Consider the following 21317-nt stretch of genomic DNA (forward strand, 5'->3'; position numbering starts at 1 on the left):
GTTTTTGTTCAATTGTACCATAACTATAATCAATAATTCTGTGGCTAGGTGTATTTTTTTAAGTTACGAAGAAATTAGCCAAGAAATAGTATATTGCGTAAATGTAGAACACAGTCAGCAAGGAAAACAAAATAATGAGCTGTATTAAACCGTTCTGCTTCGCTAATAGACTTCATAAAGCGAATACAAAGGGGGAGGGCTGGGTAAGAAGGGGCGGGACATTGAGAAACAAGAAGCTGAGCAGGCGCAGAAACAGATGGAGGCGTGAACGCTACTGCGCTCTCACTTTCCGAACTGTCGTAAAGACTCTGAGTGTCGTGCTCGCTCGGTAGAGGAGGGATTGGTTAGGCGGCGGCAGCGGCAGCGGCGGCAGGAGAACAGCAGCAGTGGCGGCGACGGTGGCGAGGTGTAGGGTTTGCGCAGCACAGAAACGCCCACACTTTCGGGGAAGGAGCTCTTGTGGGGTCAAATCAGGCATTCTGAACCCAAGCCGTGTGAACTGGGCCGAACCAGGCGCTGCCGCTTGTACGGTTTGGTGGCGGTGACAGACGTAGCTCTTGACTATAGGGGCCTATTAGGCCGAGATCTGGGGCGCAGATCACTGGCTCTCGACGCATCCTCTTCCCTTCTTCCATCTCCTGTCTTCCTTCCTGGGCCAGTTTTTCCCGGACTCTGGGAAGAGGGTAGCTAATGACTAAGGTGAGGGGACTAGGGGGGAGGGGATCGATTGGAAGCCGCGCGTGCGCGCAACGGGGGAGGGGCCGGCCTGGAGGGGAGAAAGAGGAAGGGCTGCGGCCGCGGAAGGCTGGGGTCGGCGACCGGCCGGTTACCGCTGGCTCCACAGTGATTTAGGGTCTGGGTCTCCGCAGTAGAATTAATTGTGTTTGAGCAAAGCGTTCGTCTACAGACACACCCACACCCCACAGTAAAGGAGTGTGGGTGAGGGGATTTCTTTCCCTCTTTGGACTCTCCCGGGAATCTAGGAAGGGGGCTGAGGACTGAGGCGTGGGAGTGCGATTTGACAATGGAGTGATGAAGGTAACCCGCACCCGGGGTGTTGGAGGGCGCTAAGTCAGCCCTGACGGTTAGGGAGTTGCCTTCTTATGTGTTCAGGGAAACGTCCGCGGAACAGCAGAAATACAGACGCGTCAGATTTTTGTGGAGAGTTGGTTTGTTGGTCGTTAAGAAAGAACCTCAGTATTTTATTATTGTCCTTAAATAATATGTCAGAGTCAGGGGCAAGGCTGTAGTGGAAATGTCCGTTCAGTTCTGTGGAAACAGAGGTTTGTCACGATAGTTTTCAAATAGGTTATAATAGATCTTTACAGATACTTCTTAACGCAAATCTGAGTTTTAGCGCTTAAAAAAAAAATACCGGGAAGTATAGGGTATTCTTTTAATTTGTTCATGTTGGTACTGTGAGGCGACTCCTTTGTATTGTGTGCTTTCCTGTTTCTTGATTTATGTGGAGTATGAATTTAGAACTCTTTGGAGTGGTAAGATGCCAGCTGACATAGACTTCATTTTACAGTTCTTTTAGCTTTTGAACCTGACTTAGTCCAAAGTTTATTTCACTTGGTATTTTTATGTTTAATTTTTTTGGTTTAGGGTCCTTTTCAACCAGAAAGAACAGCCTGGGGAAAAGATAAGCTAAGGTTCCATTTCCTCCCCCGTGTGTGTGTGTGTGTGTGTGTGTGTGTGTGTGTGAGAGAGAGAGAGAGAGGGAGAGAGAGAGAGAGATTGCTTTCAAATGTTAGAATGTGATTTCGATATTACATAGAAGTTCTCTAATATTAGTTTTAGCTTTATTGTGGTGAAGATCTACATGTAGATAGTTTGTTACTACTGTGTGGTTTTTAGTAAAAATTTTCATGTCAGTATAAACTATGTTGCTTTTCATATTAACAGAAGTCTTTGGTTGCCTTTGTGAGACAAAACAGGATGAGAAGCAGCCCTCTTACTCTGAAATCTTTTACTTTTTTTTTTAAGCCTTTAATTATTTTACTTTTGCTCTCCTCTTGTCATTTAACCTTGGGCAAATGATATCTTTCTCCTGCTCATTTGTTTGCTGTTTAAGATTCAGAATAGTATTCTAAAAACTGGTGAGGGTGTTTGTGAATTGGTCTGAACAATATTACAGAAAAAACCGGGAAGAGTGGAGACTCTCCTTGTTTGCAGAGGTACTGCATCTTGTATGTGTTGCTCTTTCTGTTACTTTTTTCCTGTTGGTGCTTGTTGGTCACTTGCATGTTCTTTCACTGGAGTTGGTTTTTTTTTTTTTTTTTTTTAAAGATTTTATTTATTTATCAGAGAGAGAGGGGAGAGAGAGCGAGCACAGGCAGACAGAATGGCAGGCAGAGGCAGAGGGAGAAGCAGGCTCCCTGCTGAGCAAGGAGCCCGACGTGGGACTCAATCCCAGGATGCTGGGATCATGACCTGAGCTGAAGGCAGCTGCTTAACCAACTGAGCCACCCAGGCGTCCCTGGAGTTGGTTTTTGAAGAAAGATGTTATCAAAATAATTTTATTGTGGTGAAAAGTCTATTATAGTGGAGGTCACCCCTTGACAAATTTCATTTCAGTACTTTATTTCTACAGATAAAATTGAGAAATACCTATACCTGTGTATAAAATAAGAGAATAATAGTTTACATGTTTAGAGTAAAGGAATGGTCAGCAGGTATTGTCATTATAAAATTTAAAGTGGGATTAAAAACTGATGTAATCAAGCTAATTAGATTTTTTGAGACGTTTTATTATTTTTCCAAAGAGGGGTTTCTGTAACATGGTTTTCTTAGAGCATAGTTGTATGCATCCTGTTTGACTTTCCCCCTCTGAGCTAGGACTTCAGTGGGAAAAAAAGAAGTGACAGTATGAAAAATGATAGTGATTAAATATGTTAGTAGCTTGACATTAACATTCTAGGATGACATTATCCTGTGGAAGAGTCCCTAGTTTGGAGATCTGAATTTTTTTTTTTTTAAGATTTTATTTATTTATTTGACAGAGATCACAAGTAGGCAGAGAGGCAGGCAGAGAGAGAGGAGGAAACAGGCTCCCTGCTGAGCAGAGAGCCCGATGTGGGACTTGATCCCAGGACCCTGGGATCATGACCTGAGCTGAAGGCAGAGGCTTAACCCACTGAGCCACCCAGGTGCCCTGGAGATCTGAATTTTATATCTAGCATTGCTTGCTGTTCATTAGATTTGTGACGTTACTGGTAATCATCCTTAGCTTTAGATCCTCTCAATTGTTAAATGAGAAGTGTAGGATGGTTTTCTTGTTTTCTCTAGATCCCAAATTCAATGGTTTATATTTTTGATTAGGTGCTTTTGGTACCTATTGGTGTATTCATCATGATCCAGTTCCCAAAAAGAAGTGCTATACTGAGTTAAATTCCTTCCTATTTATATTAGGGGAGGGGGAACTATGATAAAGCCATTTTTATTATTCTAGATGTGCTTCTGTCCCATTATAGATATTATATGTGATTTAATAGCTCTCATATTATACAGAAAGTTGAAACTTGATTTTACTTCTGGTAATGCTTTTTAAATCATCCTGAATAACTTTTCTTCCAGAAACCTGTAATTATTGGTCAAAGTCCAGAATTGCATTTGCATGCCTTACACCTCTGTTCTTTCTTTCCTGCATCCCACTGATTCTTGGTAACAGCTGGCCCAGGTTTCTACAGGTATGCAGCTCATAACCATTACATGTGGAGTGGTCTACAGGTGTTTAAAAACAAATACTAAGTTGAACTTACATTTTAAGTGGAGGTGCTGCATTATTATTTAGTTATTATTTAGTTACACAGTATGTATTTATTGAATGTCTCATGTTCTCAGCATTGTTCTTGGTCTTAAGTGAAGAATGCACTCTGCCTTCAGGGAGTGGACATTCTACTGGGGGAAACATAATAAACAATAGTTTGAGGTAGTGCTGAGTGCCATGAAGAAAAGAGGACCATGTAATGATGAATGGAGATTGAGCTCTACTGTGAATTAAATGGTTAGGGAGGGCCCAACTTCTTTTTAGAGGTGATAATTTGATTTGTGATCAGTAACTAGAAAGAATCAGCTATACTGGTAATCTGGAGGAATCATGCAAACAAAAGGAACAGCAAGTACGTTAGGTTGTGTTTAATTTCAGAGAATTTACAGGTGTAAACTGGTTTGTGTGTTAGGCCTTTTCATAATTGCTGATAGACAATGTAAAAAGGAAGGTTAAAAATATTTTATGTATAGCAACCAAATGTAATTTGTTGACCTTGCTTAAATCCTCATTCAGATCAATTGTAGAGACACTTTTTTTGGAAAACATTTTTGAAACACTTAGGGGGAATCTGAATGGATATTAGATGATATCAAGGAATTATTATTAATTTTGTCAGGGATGATAATGATATTATGTTTATATAAGCATCCACTGATGATTCTTGCCTGCCCTGATTTTTACTTTGATGGTTGCAGAATGCTTGTTTCAAACTCTTCTATCTCCTCTGCCTTATCAGTAGGCCTTCTCTTGTATAGAAGAAGAATTCTTTTATCTATTATCAGTATCGACTTATGTACTTCCTATTTTATCCAATGAATTATAATCTGTTACTGTCTTTATTAATTTTAATGTTCAGATTGTCACACATTTGTCCAGTGGGAGCCTCTCCACCATGGCTCCTGTGTCTTTTTGACAGACAATTTTTTGTGAGTATTTCCTTTCTTTCTGGCACAGCAAGATGTTCATACTCCTCTTACATCTTTCATGTTTCGGTCTTGGAATCAGCTGTTCTCTGAGATGGCCCCTCCTTTTTAGTGGGGAGTCCAATTCGCTTTTGAGTTAACTGTTTATATATAGAAATAATCTCTTATTTCCTGGATCAGGACATCCTCTGAGAAACTTAAATTAGATTTTGATAATGGATTTATATTTCTTTGGAGATTTTATTTGTGAAGTAACTACATAAAATGTAGGAATTTATTATATTTTAAGTTCTGGTTTGATCTTAATTATGATCAAATGAAATAGAAAAAAATGTTACTTTGTGTTACATTGTGTATGTAGAGTGTTTAACCACTTAACTGTTAAAAATGATGTAAGGTTTACATAATTTTTTCTTTTTAAAGATTTTATTTATTAATTTGTCAGAGAGAGAGAGAGCATACGAGCAAGGGGAACAGCAGGCAGAGGGAGAAGCAGGCTCCCCACTGAGCAAGGAGTTGATGTGGGACTTGATCCCCCTGAGCTGAAGGTAGACACTTAACCAGCTGAGCCACCCAAGTGTCCCCGTACTTATTTTTAACTAAGTCATCATTCTGGTTTGAAGGAAATTGTTGCTTTTTAATTAGCCTTTTAAATGAAAAGTTTTATTATGATACAGAATAATATTTCATATATGAGTAGAAACTCATAGGCACATTATTTCAGAAAGTTAACTGTTGCAGCTTGTTACGTTTCACAGTCATTCTCTCACTTAGTGCAGCATGGGTATTTGCTTTATTTATCTTTTGTTTATTTTTCTTTCTTTATCTTTTAAACCTCACTTGTAAGTATTTTTCCAGACAATATTTTGGTTTTGGTTTTGGTTTTGGTTTTTTTAAACAGGCTCTGGCAGGTGTTATTAAAGAAAAATTTTGTGTGATTTGCTTTTCGCCAGTCTGTTCTGGCATGCTTTTATTTTTTTATTTTTTATTTTTTAAAGATTTTATTTATTTATTTGACAGACAGAGATCACAAGTAGGTAGAGAGGCAGGCAGAGAGAGAGAGAGGAGGAAGCAGGCTTTCTGCGGAGCAGACAGCCCGATGTGGGGCTCGATCCCAGGACACCGGGATCCTGACCTGAGCTGAAGACAGAGGCTTTAACCCACCAAGCCACCCAGGCGCCCTGTTCTGGCATGCTTTTAATATCAGTCACCTGGATCAATGATAGCCCTTGTGCATTCTCTGTAGTATTTTCCTCAAGCTGTACCCAGTTCAGTATTATTGACACTGTAGTGATGGACACCAGTTTTGGCCAACATGGGATAGTTTTCTATTTCAGATTTCCTAGGGGCTGGGCAGTTGTTGGCGAGGATAACCAGTTTTGCTTTGCCATGTCTGATCGTTTTCAGAGTCTGCTTGTTCTGCAGCAGTACTTTAAACTTTTCATAATGAGTTGGAGTCTGGAGTTGATGGACTCCAGAGACCTTTTTTGTCTTCCTTGATGCCACCATCTTCCTGCCTTAGGTGCAGGATGGCCCCAACGAAGAGCAGCCACCAAGACCCCCAAACCATTTTGAATGGTTTTTAACCAGTTAATTTTTTTTTTTTTAAAGATTTTATTTGTTTATTTGACACAGAGAGATCACAAGTAGGCAGAGAGGCAGGCAGAGAGAGAGAGAGAGGAGGAAACAGGCTCCCTGCTGAGCATAGAGCCCGATGTGGGACTCGATCCCAGGACCCTGAGATCATGACCTGAGCCGAAGGCAGCGGCTTAACCCACTGAGCCACCCAGGCGCCCTAACCAGTTAATTTTTGAAACAGTTAATATGTACGTGGTTTCAAAAGTCAGTTCCACAATATTCATTATAATGAAAAACCGTAGTCTAAGCTATTCCTCCTAATCCCCTAGTTCCAGTTTGTAAGTGGAAACACTTTCAGCTCCTAAGACTTTTTTCCTGGTATTTACTTTCGTATTTCTAAATAGTATGCTTATATGTCTAGTTAGTTACTTGTGATGTTAGTTTTGTTATTATTGTTGTTTTTTCCTTAAAGATTCTATTTATTTGTCAGAGAGACAGAGAGAGCACAGGAAGGCAGAATGGCAGGCAGAGACAGAGGGAGAAGCAGGCTCCCCTTGAAGCAAGGAACCCGATGTGGAACTCTATCCCAGGATGCTGAGATCATGACCCAAGCCAAAGGCAGCCACTTAACTGACTGAGCCACCCAGGCGTCCCTTTTTGTTGTTGTTGTTATTTTAAATATTTAATTTATAAAGATAAAAGCAATACAAATGGAACCAAAGTCATAAGTACAAAGGGTGTACAGGGAAAAAATAAGTTTCCTTGCCATCCCTGTCTTCCTATTGTCCAATTCTTTTCCCTGGAGATATATCTCCTCTTAATATTTTATATGTATCCCAAGCAGCGGTTCTCAGAATGTGGTGGTCTCTGGACTCTTGAGGGGGTATTCAGAAGGTCAGCTGGGTTGAAACTATTTGATAGTGATACTACGTTCTTCACTACTTAACTGTGTTGACATTTGCATTGATAGCAAACACAGTGATGGGCAAAAGGGCTGGCCCTATAATGCCTATTAAGACAGTGGCTAAGACTATACTAATAGTCCTCGTATTTTTCATTACTACACATTTACAAAACCAGTTTCATTTAAGAATGAAAACCATGAGAGGTGCCTGGGTGGCTCAGTTGTTTAGCATCTGCCTTTGGCTCAGGTCATGATCCCAGGGTCCTGGAACTGAGCCCCCACATCAGGCTCCGTGCTCTGCGGGGAGTCTGCTTCTTCCTCTCCCACTTGTATTCCCTCTCCTCTCTCAGTCTCTCTCACTATGTCAAATAAATAAGTAAAATCTTAAAAAAAAAATGAAAACCATGAAAAAAACCCCAGTTTTTAAAAGAATGTCCTTTATAAAGCAGTAAAATCTGTTAATTTTATTAATCTTGACCCTTGAGTGCCTGTCTTTTTAATATTTCATGTGATAGAATGAGAAGAATGTTATATTTCCCCCATCTTAAATTATGCTTGCCTTAAAGAAAAATACGTGTGTGATTGAGTTGCCGGCTGAACTAGCAAACTTAGTTGCTTCTTTTTTTTTTTTTTAAATGGAACCATTTTTTTACTTGAAGGAACGACAAACTGTAGTCATTTAAACTTGGGTATTTGTATGTATGTACTCAAAAATAAATGGAGTGAGCCTGTCACCTTAGGGAAAACAACTGATAGAAAATTAGTACCAAGATACAATTAAGGCTTTCAAACAAAAATTTAGAATTTTGGAAAACATATCTGCCACTATGAGCCTGGCAGCTTTTCAAGGCCTTTTTGATGAAATTGATAGGGATATTAACAAATGTGATTTTTTTTTTTTTTTGGCTATCATATAATTAAATGTGTCAGTGTCTGGAAGATAGGCATAACTTCATGGACCAACTTTTTTCATATGACCAATGCATGATATTACAAAATCATGCTGTGTGTGAAAGATCTACTTAGGGGGCAAGATAAATCAGTAGATTTTTAATGAGATGGTATGAAGTTTCATAGATAAGGTAGCAGATTCAACACTGCAAGTAACATTTACAAAATTACATTTATTAAGTTTTGAGATAATACCAAAGAATAACATGCACAGTATCTGAATAAGTTATTAAAGACACTTCTCTTTTTTAACTACATACATGAGTGAAGGTGGATTTCTTACTAGATTGAATACAGAAACGTATTTAAGAATCCAGGTTTCTTCTATTCAGACATTAAAGAGATTAGCAAAGTTGTGTAATAGTGTTATTCTTAGTAACTTTTTTGAAAAACTATATTCATAAATGTTACTTAATATTAACATGTAATGGGTTTACATATTACTGTTTTTGAAAAATCTTTCAGCATTTACCAATTTTATTTATTTATTTATTTATTTATTTATTTTTTAAGATTTTGTTTATTCATTTGAAAGACAGAGATCACAAGTAGGCAGAGAGGCAGGCAGAGAGAGAGGAGGAAGCAGGCTCCCCACTGAGCAGAGAGCCCGATGCAGGGCTCGATCCCAGGACCCTGGGATCATGACCTGAGACGAAGGCAGAGGCCTTAACCCACGGAGCCACCCAGGTGCCCCTACCAATTTTATTTTTAATACTAATAAATATAACCTACATATTTAAAGCTTTTGGGAGATTCTCACTTACTTTTAAGAGGATAAAGGGTTTACAGATCAAAAAGTTTGAGAATTGCTGTGTAGTTATCTTCTGCATTATCTTTTGACCTCTTATGGAAAAGGAGTCCACTCTTCTTTTTTCTCCCATTGTAGTTGTGTCACAATTTTAGATTGTTTTAAGTAATAATTCAGCATATATTTATTGAATATTAACTGTGAGTTCTAAGCTTTGAGGCACATGGTAATGATGAAAACAGACTAGGCTCTGTTGGGAAAACAAGGAAATATTAACCAATAGTGATTATGGAAATAACTGAGCTGGAAAGAGAAGATGGGGTGGGGTTCACTTTTTAAATATATGGTGATTAGGGATCCTCTCAAGGACAAGGAAACATTTGAGCACAGACGGAAAGGAAGCAAGTGAAAGATCCTTCTGGCTCTCTGGGGGACAATCATTCTGGGCAGATTAGGTAGTAATAGCTGTACTTTGCTCAAGGAAAAGCCAAGAAGCTGTTGTTGCTGGAGTGGAGTGGATGAGGAGAATGGTGATCTCTGAGGACATCGGTAGCAAGGGCTTAGGTCCTTCAATTTTAAGCAATATTCTTGGGGTGCCTGGGCTAAGGCACTCTGTTAAGCCTCTGCCTTCAGCTCAGGTCATAATCTCAGGGTCCTGGGATTGAGCCCACATCGGGCTCTCTGCTCGGCAGCCTGCTTCCCCCTCTCTGCCTGCCTCTCTGCCTCTCTGACACCCCTCTCTCTGTGTCAAATAAATAAATAAATAAATCTTAAAAAAAAAAAAAGAAATATTCTTGTATTAGCTTTCATGACTTAAGTCATTTTCTTTTTTCCATTCTCTTTTTGGAGTTGCTCTTGGTCAGATGATTAGATTTTGTCTTTATCTCTTTGTTGCTATTAGATTCTGTGTGTGTGAGAGAAAGAGAATTAAGTTTTTTTCATTTAGTGGGGATTGCAAGGAAATCTGAGATAAAGTTATTTGTGTAATTTAATATGTTTAAACAAAATATGAACTTTTGCTTTTGATAAATATCAGGAGCAAGTTACATTATCGATATAGAAATGGGCTCTCCAACTTTTAGTGTAAAATCACATTTGTTTATTTTTTAAATATTCTCGCGCTCTCTCTCTCTTTTTTTTTTTTTTTTTTTTTTTAAGAGAGAGAGTGCACGCAAGCCAGTGCCTTTGTGGGGAATGGGGAAAGCAGAGGTAAAGGGAGAGGGAACTCCCTTTAGTTTAGCTTGCCTTTAGGCAAGCTCCATGCCTAGTCTGGAGCCTCACATGGGGCTTGATCTCACGACCTTGATCATGACTTGAGCTGAATTCAAGAGTTGGGTGCTTAACTGACTGAGTCCCCAGGTGCCCCCAAATCATGTCTGAATATGTGAAAAAATACACATGTAACTAGGTTTGTAAATAGGTTCACTTTACAAAGTCTAAATCTACCATGACAGCTGTGTTTTTTGTTTTTTGTTTTTGACGGCTAGTTTTTTTTTTTTAATATAAAGTAGTCATTAGCTGAAGAAAATCATGTCATGTAAGATTTTTATTGCAGAACATCTATAGAATGACTGTTACCATGGGTTTGATTGTATTTTCTGTGAAATCACATTTTTTCTTTTTTTTAAAAGAAGATTTTATTTATTTATTTGAGAGAGAGAGAGCATGAGAAGGGGGAGGTCGGAGGGAGAAGCAGACTTCCTGCCAAGCAGGGATCCCAATGTGGGACTTGATCCGAGGACTCTAGGATCATGACATGAGCTGAAGGCATTTTCTTAACCAACTGAGCCACTCCGGTGCCCCTGTGAAATCACATTTCTTTTTTTTTTTTTTCCAAGATTTTATTTATTTATTTGACAGACAGAGATCACAAGTAGGCAGAGAGGCAGGGAGAGAGAGAGGAGGAAGCAGGCTCCCTGGCTGAGCAGAGAGCCTGATGCAGGGCTCCATCCCAGGACCCCGAGATCATGACCTGAGCCAAAGGCAGAGGCTTTAACCCACTGAGCCACCCAGGTGCCCCTTGACATCACATTGCTTTAAAGAACTCTATGTACTGTGAGATAAAACTGGCCATCTTATGGAATACTATGCAGCTATAAAATATGAGGTCCTGCTCCTTGCAACAACATGGATGGATCTAGAGGATATTATGCTAAGTGAAATAAGTCATGAAAGACAAATACCATATGATCTCACTTATATGTGGAATTTAAAAACCAAAAGAAACATATAAACAAAAGCAGAATCAGATGTATAAATATATTGATGGTTGCTTGAGGGGAGGGACAAAATGGGTGAAGAAGAGTGGGAGATACAGTCTTCCAATTATGGAATGAGCAAGTTACAGGAATAAAAGGTACAGCATAGGGAACATAGTCTGTGATACTGTAATAGCATTGTATGGTGGCAGATAGTAGCTTCACTTGTGGTAAGCTAAAGAGATGGAGAGATTGAATCACTATGTTGTACACTTGAAACTAATGTTACATTCTGTCAACTAGACTTAAAAATTATTTTTTGATAATAATAAAACGGAAAGGGGAGGAATAGGTCAGACCACTTTAGCTATGTACATCTGGGAGAATATAGAGAATTTTGATTGTTTAAAATAAAGCATCTATTTTTGTAACCACCTTCCTGCCTGCCATTCCTTTGCTGTGCTTTTATTCTTCTCCAATTGAGGAAATTCTACTTCTAGGGACCAGCTCTTTAACTTCTGTGAAGTTTCTCCTGTAGAATCAACGGCTGTCCCTTCTGTTTTTCCATAGTATTTGGTCCTTCTCTTATTTGTAGTAGTTATTTCCATTTTTATTTATTTATTTGACAGAGACACAGCGAGTGAGGGAACACAAGCACGGGGACTGGGAGAGGGAGAAGCAGTCTTCCTGCTGAGCAGGGAGCCTGATGTGGGGCTTGAACCCAGGACCCTGAGATCATGACTTGAGCCGAAGGCAGATGCTTAACGACGGAGCCACCCAGGCACCCCAGTTATTTCCATTTTAGTAGACCTTTAGCATTCTCCCACTGTGGAAGCTAAGTTCCAGAAATCTCCATGGTAAAAAGAAGAAGTAGTGGTTGAATTACATAATAGTCTTATGTGAAAATAATGTCATGGAAAATGAAGTGTTAAGTGAACATATGAAATCCCACATAACTATACATTTATTTTAAAAATGAGAGACCAAACCCAGCAACTTATGTAAGAATTAAAATCCAAATGTTTGTATGTCAGACCTTGGGCAAGTTTCCTTTTATAATTCTTAGTTCCTTGGAGATAATAGTTTTTAGTGAGGATAAAATGGAATAAAAACATGGCACGTAGTTCCGTACAGGCCTCCTGATCTGGTCCTTGACCATTTCTGATCCTTTTGTGTGCCGTCTCCCTTTCCTTTCACTCTCCTTTCTGTTGTTTGCAGATGTTGGGCCTCTTCCTGCCACAGGATCTTTCTTTACTGTTTCCTCTGCTAGAAAGGCTCTTCCTCTACACTGTGTGGTGTGGTGAACTGGTGGCTTGTTCTTTCTCATGATTCAGGTCTTCAGCTTCCTAGGAGTCTGTTGATGTTCATCTTTTACCATTTGTTTTATTTCCTTAATAGCACAATTTTTTCTCTAAAATTATTTTGACTGTCTACTTATGCTTTGTTCTCATCTGCATGGATTTTCATGAGAACAAAGACTTGCTGTATCCTGTTCAAGGCCAATCCCAGTGCCTACAACAGCTACATTCTAATAGGCTCTCAATAAATACTTTTTTGAGTGAAAACAGTAACTGCATAAATAGTAGCTAATGTATTATCAGTAATATTATATATTCTAAAATATTAATAAGCCACTGCAAAAAATTATATCTGTTACCTGGGTGACATTTCCATATTCTGACATTTCTATCCCAGATGCTTGGGATAGAAAAAATTTGGATAACCTAACTTGTGTGTAACCTGTTTGCCATCATGGAGTTGATCATTCTTCTTAGACTCTTGGATTTCCCCATTTTATTCCCTCATGAATGAGTAGTTTTCCCCACGGATAGCAGTTCTGGATGACAGTTCTAAGGCCTGGACTTAATTTCAGTCATTTTCCTTTATCTTGAACGGGCTTCAGTTTCAAATATTTTTCTTTTCTCTTCCGTCATTTTTATTAATCCTCATATGTCTCTTTTCCTGATTATCCCCAACAGGAAGAACTCACAGTGTATGTATACCAAAACCAAAATTCTTAAGATTGCCTAGAAAGTATATAAGTAAATGTGTGTAGGCTAGCTTTATATGTATGGTAATCCATATGAGGGTTAGGATTACTGTATTTATCCAGAGTATGATATTCTCTGGAATAGAATAGAATCTTAACTGTCTTCTTTTTTTTTTTTTTTTAAAGATTTTATTTATTTATTGACAGAGAGAAATCACAAGTAGGTGGAGAGGCAGGCAGAGAGAGAGAGGGAAGCAGGCTCCCTGCTGAGGAGAGAGCCTGATGCGGGACTCGATCCCAGAACCCTGAGATCATGACCTGAGCCGAAGGCAGCGGCTTAACCCACTGAGCCACCCAGGTGCCCTCTTAACTGAAATTATCACTTTGAGCAGTCATTAGTAGCGAGAAAACCAAAAATGGTTTGTTGAATAAAGTGGCTGACGTTAGCATAGAGGATAATAAATCCTTGGTTTCTCCAGACCGGTATCCTCAGTTGTCTAATAGTTTACTGTTTTTGTTTCTTGCCACAAGGATTTTCACTTTGCTGTCAGAATACACAGATCCAAAGAAGACAAAAATGCCCTTTAGTCAAAATAACCTTAGAAATCCCTAAAGTTGCCCATAAAATATAAAAAATAGACATACAGTCTCTCAAAGTTCAACATATCCTGTTTTTCCTTTAGTATTGAAGGGAATCATGTTTCATTGTTAAACACCAGATGAAGTCGTAGGCTGTGTTTATGGTCCTTGTTGTGGGAAAAATAAATGGCTCTAAACATTAGAATCTGACAGCACAGCAAGATGTTCATATCATGAGAGGCACATGGGATGTGAGACCAACTAGAGAATAGTAAAATTTTATCTTTCTGTGTTCATTCTGGGTATGTAATTATTGAGCAGAATTGCAAGCATAATCTACATAGTTTAAATTGTTTTTTTCTTATCTTCACATTGTTGAATTCACATTATAGGTGTGCTCCCTACCCGGGGGTATTTTCCCTAATCCAAGTCAGTAAGCCTTTACCTTCTTCATTCATTAAAAGTGTCAGTAACTCTGCCGGTTTTTCCTTGTATGACTCTTGTTCTTATTCTTTAGAACATACTCTTAATTTTTTTTTTTAAGATTTTATTTATTTATTTGACAGAGACACAGAGATCACAAGTAGACAGAGAGGCAGACAGAGAGAGAGGGGGAAGCAGGCTCCCTGCTGAGCAGAGAGCCCGATGTGGGGCTCAATCCCAGGACCCTGAGATCATGACCTGAGCCGAAGGCAGAAAAGCTTTAACCCACTGAGTCACCCAGGCGCCCCTAGATATTCTTTAACTAATATTCTCCAGGTTACACATTTTGACCTAAATCACACAGGAAGAGCAAAAACAACTTTTATTTAAATAAACTTGTTGGCTTCATCCAAGGAGAGATTGTTTGATTGGGCAGTTTTGCTTACTGCATTAGATCCTACATTCTCAGGGCAGCTGTTGTCTTTCCTAATCTAGTTTTTTGTTTTATTTGTATTTATTTCGTTATTCTACCCTTTGCTTTGGGTGCATTAACAATTCAGGGTTTGGGGGCACCTGACTGGCTCTGTAGGTTAATCATTTGCATTTGGCTCAGGTCATGATCCCAGGGTCCTGGGACCTCCACATTGGGTTCCCTGCTTTGCAGGAAGCCTGCTTCTCTCTCTCTCTCTCTCTCTCTCTCTCATTCTGTCTGCCAGTCCCTCTGCTGTATTCTTTCTCACTGTCAAATACATAAATAAAATCTTTAAAACAAACAAACAAAAATTCAGGGTTTTGATCTGATCTTCAAGAGGAATTGAAAGTTCATTTGAATAAGATAGACTAGCTTGACATAGGTGTACCTAAAAGAATTGAAGGTCACCCCCCCCCCCCAAAAAAAAAGAAAAGAAAACAGGGGAAGCTTGTGGACTTTTTTTTTTTGCCTGGATGATTTCTTTTTCTTTTCTTTTTTTTTTTTTTTAAAGATTTTATTTATTTCATTTGACAGAGAACACAAGTAGACAGAGAGGCAGGCAGAGAGAGAGAGGAAGGGAAGCAGGTTCCCTGCTGAGCAGAGAGCCCGATGTGGGGCTCGATCCCAAGACCCTGCGATCATGACCCGAGCCGAAGGCAGGGGCTTTAACCCACTGAGCCACCCAGGTGCCCCACCTGGATGATTTCTAAAAGCTGGTTGACTTTTTAACTTTAAAAGTAATAATAAGAGCCAGCATGTGCATACATTATTTTGTCTTAACCTTTTAAGGTGAATATTTCCATTCTTCAGATGAGTAGTTTTGGGCATAGGGTGGTTCATAACTTTCTAGAGACTCAACAGCAGTAATGGAGTTGAAGGGGTTTATATCAGGAGGTTTGAGTCACCTGAGAAGAGCATTCCAAAATTTAGGAGATGTCACATTTGAGAGTTTATTAGGATTGGAGTAAAGAGTTTCTGTGGCCCAGAAGTAAGCTCTTAGCCAGTATTTCTGCATTGCCTTTAAGGAAGAGACAGGTATGTATATATATATATATACATATATATATATATATATATTTTTTTAAGGTTTTATTTATTTATTTGACAGAGAGAGACAGTGAGAGAGGGAACACAAGCAGGGGGAGTGGGAGAGGGAGAAGCAGGCTCCCCATTAAGCAGGGAGCCCGATGTGGGGCTCGATCCCTGGACCCTGGAATTGTGACCTAAGCCGAAGGCAGACACTTAACCAATTGAGCCACCCAGGTGCCCCGAGACAGGTATATTTTTATCTCTGTTGGGTATTGCCTTTGTTAGAGAGAGAGAAGGATGATGATATTTTATTCAGATGGTGTTTTGGGGCTTAATTTCTCTGTGTATTCCTATTTTTCTATAGGGAAACTATTTTTAAAAACACTTTAATTGAGCTATAACTTATATAGAGTATAAGGTACACATCTTTACTGTACAGTTCAGAGTTTTGGCAAATGTATATACCATGTAACCATAATGTTACTTGTATCAGTAGTTCCTTCTTTGTTGTTGTTTTTGCTGCTGCTCTTTGGTATCCTATTGTATTTTAAAATAATAATTTTAAAAATATATCATAATTTGTTTATTTGCTTGTTGGAGATTCGTTTTTCCCAAATTGTTGGTTATTACGAGTAAAGCTATGAACATTCACATACAAATTTTTTGTATACCTGTGTTTTCAAACCTAGGTGTGAAATTATTGGATCATAGGTTAGATGTATGTAGGACTTTATTAGAAGCTACCAAAGAGTTATGTGTGGAGTTGCAGTTGTGCCACATCCTTGTTAATGTTCAGTTTTTGGTCTAAGAATTTTAGTCTTTTATTGGGTGTGCAGTTGTATCTCATTGTGGTTTTAATTTGCATTTCCCTGATGACTAAAGATACAAAGCATTTTTTCACATACTCATGGGCCATGTGTATGTGTTTTGAAAAATGTTAAAAATCATTTCTCTATTTTTTTGGGTGGGGTTGTATTAAAATGGAAGAGTTTGCTTATGTTCTGGATTCAACTTATATATACATATAAATTACACATAAATGCAATTTTCCTTTGTATTTAGTCTGCTACCTTACCTTTTGTTTTCTTCTTCTTCAGATTTTATTTATTCATTTGAGAGAGAGAGTGTGATAGCTTAAGCAGGGGCTAAGGCAGAGGGAGAGGGAAAAGCAGATTCTTTTTTTAAGCTGGGAGCCTGACATGGGGCTCCTTCTCAAGAACAGAGATTATGACTGGAGCCAAAAGCAGATGCTCAAACATCTGAGCCATCCAGGTACCCCATTGCCTTTTTGTTCTCTTAGTGGTATCTGTGAAGAGTAAATTTTCATTTTGATAAAGTCTAGTTTAGCGATATATAAAGAATGCATAGTGCTAGGGTACCTGACTTAGCTCATTTGGTAGAGCATGTTCCTCTTGATCTTGGGGTCATGAGTTCAAGCCCCATGTTGGGTATAGAGATTACTTAATTAAATGGATTTTAAAAAATGAGTAGTACTATTTATGTTCTTTGAGACCTTTGTTCATGGTATGATTACATATAGTTTAGCCTATGTTTTTTTAGAAATTTAACGTTTAGCTTTTAGAACTAAGTCTTGATCCATTTTGAGTTAAATTTTTTGTCCAGTGTGTGGTGTAGAGGTTAAATTTTCCCCACATGGTTCACCAGTTGTTCCACCACCATTTGTTACTATTCCTTTCCTATTACTTTGGCACTCTTACTGAAAATTACTTGACGATATGTATGAGTCTATTTCTGGACTCTCCAGTCTATCTTTATGCCAATAGCACCCTGTTTTGTTACAGTTGTGTTTTAATCTGTCATCTTGGTCTGTGTTTTCTGTTTTCCCATCTGTTCTCTGTCCCTTTATTTTCCTTTTCATATTTACTTTGGGCTTTAGTTTTTTAGTTTTTTGAGTTAAAAAAATTTTTTTTTTGTATTACATTTTATTTCCACTTTTGGTTTTGTTTTTTTTTTTAATTTAATTTAATTTATTTATTTTTAAAGATTTTATTTATTAATTTGACAGAGAGAAATCACAAGTAGACAGAGAGGTAGCCAGTGAGAGAGAGAGAGAGGGAAGCAGGCTCCCTGCCGAGCAGAGAGCCCGATGCGGGACTCGATCCCAGGACCCTGAGATCATGACCTGAGCCGAAGGCAGCGGCTTAACCCACTGAGCCACCCAGGCGCCCCTCCACTTTTGGTTTATTAGCTGTACTTATTTTTTATCTTTTGTGGTTAATCTAGGGTTTACATTATGCATCTTTAACTTTTCACTGTCTGTCTTCAAGAAATAATAGACTATTTCAGGGGGCCTTGGTGGCTTAGTCAGTTAAGCATCTGACTCTTGATTTTGGCTCGGGTCAATGATCTTCAGGTTGTGAGATTGAGCCCTGCATCAGGCTCCATGGTGAGCGTGGAGCTTGCTTGAGATTCTCTTTCTTCCTGTCCCCCTCCCCCCACTACTTGCGATTTCTTTCTCTATATATAAATAAATGAGCAATTTTTAAAAATAGCCTATTTCACATATAAGAAACATCAAACAACCTAAATCTCTTTGGTCCACTCCTGTGCTTTGTGTTACTGTTACACATTTTACTTTATATGTTATTAGTTTTGGGAGGATTTCTTTGTTCAAATTTTTAGGTTATAGCTAGAGAATAATTCTTGTGAGGTTATCTCTGTGAGAGAAGATGCTAGTAGATCTACTTTTATGAAGTGACCAGATGGTGATGATCTCTGAAAAAGTCTTTAAAATTTGATAAATTCAGACCAGAAAACTTGGATATGAGTCTGAAAAAAGGTGGTTGTATCATTTACTCTTTTTATAGAACTAGACAAAGAACTTGGAAGATTTGTAAATGAATATCTCTGAATATTACCCAGTTATTGACTTCAGGAAAATTATTCAGAGAAAAACAAAACAAAACAAAAAAGTGTCTCCCTGTGTCTTTTTTTTTTCTTTAAGATTTTATTTATTTACTTACTTATTTGAGAGAGAGAGAGAGAGATTGGGTACACAAGCAGGGGGAGTGGCAGAGGGAGAAGCAGATTCCCTACACTGGGAGCCCGGTGTAGGGCTTGATACCAGAACCGTGAGATCATGACCTGTGCTTAACCAACTGAGGCACCCAGGTGCCCATATATCTTTAGCTCTATATAAGTTAAGCTAGTTGCAGTATTTTATGTTTATTAAAGTGTTTGTTTTTAATGATTTTGCTAATTATTCTAAGCTTTTATTTTCAGGTCCTGATTTTGTCGTTCAGTGTATATGTGATCTCTTTCCAGCTTTATGTCATTTGGGGATGTGCTTTATGCTTTCATGTGAAACCAAGGCTAAAAACAGAGTTTGGAATGCATTTTGTAGGCTCATTTTTAATTGTACACCTCATTTTATATTGCTGATTATTGATACATTTCTAGTCAAGTTTTGGGATTGGTTTTTATTCCATTTTAGCTTTCAAGTATATTACAGCTTATAATTCTTTTCTTAGTACTGAAGGTTAATGAAGTTGAGCTGTGCTACCTGATGCGAGAGGGAAGGACCTCAATGTTAATGTTGAAGATTATGTAGATTTTTTTTTTTTAAAGATTTTATTTATTATTTATTTGACAGAGAAAGATCACAAGTAGGCAGAGAGGCAGGCAGAGAGAGAAAGGAGGAAGCAGGCTCCCTGCTGAGCAGAGAGCCCGATGCGGGACTCGATCCCAGGACCCTGAGATCATGACCCGAGTGGAAGGCAGCGGCTTAACCCACTGAGCCACCCAGGCGCCCAAAGATTATGTAGATTTTAAAGCTTTTTTTTTTTTTTTTCCTTTGGTAGCTCCAGCTTTAGATTCCCCTCTCTCCACCTCCCCTAGTAATCCTGTGTAAGATTTTTGGAGATATTGGCAGTAGTGAGGGGCTGGTGAGGTTGGAGAGCAGGTTAAGCTCTATCATCACTCTCACCTGTCTCCTCCCTTTTTAGGGATTTCCTTGGGATAAATTTGCATATAATGCCCTAGTGCCCTTACCATAGGGTAAACAAAAACAGAAAAGCTTTTATTTTACGGTAGTTTTACATTTACAGAAAAGTTGCAAAGAGGGGCCCATGGGTGGCTCAGTAGGTTAAGCAGGTGACTCTTAATTTCTGCTGAGGTCATGATCTCAGGCTCTTCTCCAGCTCTACACTTAGCATGGAGCCTGCTTATGATCCTCTCCCTCTCCCCCTGCCCACCTCTAAAAAAAGAAAGAAAAAAAAAGTTACAAAGCTAATGCATAGAATACATAGAATTCATGTGTACCCTTCACGCAGTTACCTCTTTTGCTAACATCTTACCTATCCCTCATCAGTCACAACTAAAGAAACCAACATTGGTATATTACTATTAACTTAACTCTGATGTTATTTGAATGTAATCGCCTGTGGTTTCAGTCTTTGTTTTTCATTGTTTTTATGATCTTAACAGTTTTGAGGACTATCAGGAATTTTATAGAATGTCCTTCAATTTGAGTTTGCCTGATGTTTTTCTCGCTGGTTTGACTAGGGATGTGGGTTATGGGAAGAGTCCCAGAGTGGTGGTGAAGTACCCCTGTTAGCAACATGAGTTATAGTAGTAGCCTTGATCTCTGGCCAAGGTACTATTTGCTCCACCTTAAAGTACTCTCTTTTCCTTCTTAGTCCTTTCTTTGGAAGTGACTGAAGGGAGAGGAGTAGTTAAGCTCTACCTCCTAGAAGGGATGCATCTGCACAAGTCATTTGGAATTCTTCTATAAGGAAGTTTGTCTCTTTGCTCCTACTTATTTATTTAGTCATTTATATCAGTATGAATTAATGGATACTTATTTTATACCTTGGGGGTAGGATCTGGTACTGATTTATTTATCTTGTTGCTATAGTTCTATTTTTAGACATTGGGAACTCTTTCAGATTGGCTCTGTTGTTCTATTGACATGCCTCTGGCCTTGTGTGTGAGTGTGCGTGTGTGTGTGTGTGTGTATGTGTGTGTATATGTTCTTTACTTTCTGGCACTTTCTGCTCCAGGTTTATCTTATATCTTTCTTGCCAAAATCCTAGAACCAAGGAGCCTTAGTTCCTTTTACTGGAGAGCAGCATTAAAAATCAGAATCTGGGCGCTGGGTCCTAGTGCCCTTTTTCCTTGGTTATTCAGTTCCTTTGCAGAATGTCTGGAAAGTCTGCACCTGGATATTTGGATAAGTGGTGAAGAGGTTTTAGTATCACACATTTGTAAAAGAGTACTTAATTGTATCTGTGTGTAATATTGTCTTCAGCTGTGGAGTCATTAAGAAGCAGCTTCTTTTTTTTTTTTTTTTTTAAAGATTTTGTTTATTATTTATTTGACAGACAGAGATCACAAGTAGGCAGAAAGGCAGGCAGAGAGAGAAGGAGGGAAACAGGCTCACCGCTGACCGGAGAGCCTGATGTGGGGCTTGATCCCAGGACTCTGGGATTATGACCCAAGCCGAAGGCAGAAGCTTTAAGCCATTGAGCCACCCAGGTGCCTCTCAGCTTCCTTTTTTAAAAAATAATTTTATATTTAAGAAATCTCTATACCTAATGTGGGGCTTAAATTCACAGTCCTGAGATCAAGAGTCTCATGCTTCACCGACTGAGCCAGCCAGGTGCCCCCATAAGAGGCAGCTTTCTAAAAGTACTTTGAAGTGTTTTAAAAAAGGAAAGTTAACTTAAAAAGCTTTAAAGGGGGTGCCTGTGTGGCTCAGTCAGCTAAGGATCTGACTCTTGAGCTCA

At 38.8% G+C, this 21317-nt stretch overlaps 1 protein-coding gene across 8 annotated transcripts in view; it reads left to right on the forward strand.

Moving 5' to 3' along the window:
* Positions 1–303: 303 nt before the first annotated feature.
* RNF111 (ring finger protein 111) overlaps positions 304–21317 on the forward strand; it is a 97860-nt gene continuing 76846 nt past the window's right edge. For 5 of the 8 annotated variants that reach the window (XM_032342692.1, XM_032342696.1, XM_032342697.1 and 2 more), the window contains exon 1: positions 305–699. The gene's annotated coding sequence lies outside the window, so the exon portion shown is untranslated. Of the gene's footprint in view, positions 700–726; positions 1039–21317 lie in introns of those variants that run through there. The other 3 variants (XM_032342695.1, XM_032342698.1, XM_032342693.1) reach the window with 2 other exon arrangements.

Source organism: Mustela erminea, chromosome 5 (assembly GCF_009829155.1).
Source record: "Mustela erminea isolate mMusErm1 chromosome 5, mMusErm1.Pri, whole genome shotgun sequence".
In the NCBI taxonomy this organism is placed as follows: Eukaryota; Metazoa; Chordata; class Mammalia; order Carnivora; family Mustelidae; genus Mustela; species Mustela erminea.